Source organism: Mandrillus leucophaeus, unplaced genomic scaffold, assembly GCF_000951045.1.
Source record: "Mandrillus leucophaeus isolate KB7577 unplaced genomic scaffold, Mleu.le_1.0 Scaffold1, whole genome shotgun sequence".
Lineage (NCBI taxonomy): Eukaryota > Metazoa > Chordata > Mammalia > Primates > Cercopithecidae > Mandrillus > Mandrillus leucophaeus.
In genome coordinates, this window is record NW_012098097.1 from 11,943,711 (window position 1) to 11,944,636 (window position 926).

General features: G+C 45.1%; 1 protein-coding gene across 1 annotated transcript in view; it reads right to left on the reverse strand.

Moving 5' to 3' along the window:
• DNAH17 (dynein, axonemal, heavy chain 17) overlaps window positions 1–926 on the reverse strand; it is a 172,697-nt gene that overhangs the window by 43,318 nt on the left and 128,453 nt on the right. The window lies entirely within an intron of this gene.

Sequence of the window (926 nt, forward strand, 5' to 3'; positions counted from 1 at the left end):
ATTCACACACCTGCATCTATACACGTGCACACGCATTCACACGCCTGCATCTATACACGTGCACACGCATTCACACACCTGTATATATACACGTGCACATTCACACACCTGTATATATACGCGTGCACATTCACACACCTGTATATATACGCGTGCACATGCATTCACACACCTGCATCTATACGCGTGCACACGCATTCACACACCTGCATCTATACACGTGCACACGCATTCACACACCTGTATATATAGGCGTGCACATTCACAAACCTGCCTACCTGAAAAAGTACAAGGCTGAGAATATGTTTTCATATCCCAGGTAATTCTGCAAATATTTATTGTTCATTACCAAGGCTGGGTCCTAGGATTTAGAACCTCTTTCCCCAGCCCTCTGGGCCTGCCCACCTACCTGAAGGCAGGCACTGGGAGCTTTGCCCCAGAAATTGTCTCAGCAATGTTAATTTTAATTCAGGCCATTTTGAGAAGTCATGAATTCATCCAACACACACATTTCAGGATGCACATATAGTGCTGGTGGTGGGGCCAATGCCTGTTTCTAGGAAGTCTCTGCCTTGGGAACTAGAAACCCAGATCTATGCTCCAAGGGACACCTCTGAGCTGCAGAGTTACTGGGAGTGGCCAGTCTCATAAATGGAAGCTCTGCTGGCAAGCAGGCTCTTTCCCCATCTTTAAAAAACTAGGAAAAAGAGAAGCCAGTTTCAGGTTTATTCTAGCCTACTTAATAACTGCATATGTGTTCAAAAGAAGAGATGGTAATAAAGGGTGGTTTATTCCAAGGGCTGCTCATGCCCCCTACTGAGTTGGTCAAAAGACAGCCAGGGTTTACGGGTAATTTCCAGGCAAGCACTGAGCTCAAACAATGAACATGGGCACCACCTTTCATTGTTTTTTTGTTTTTTTTTTTG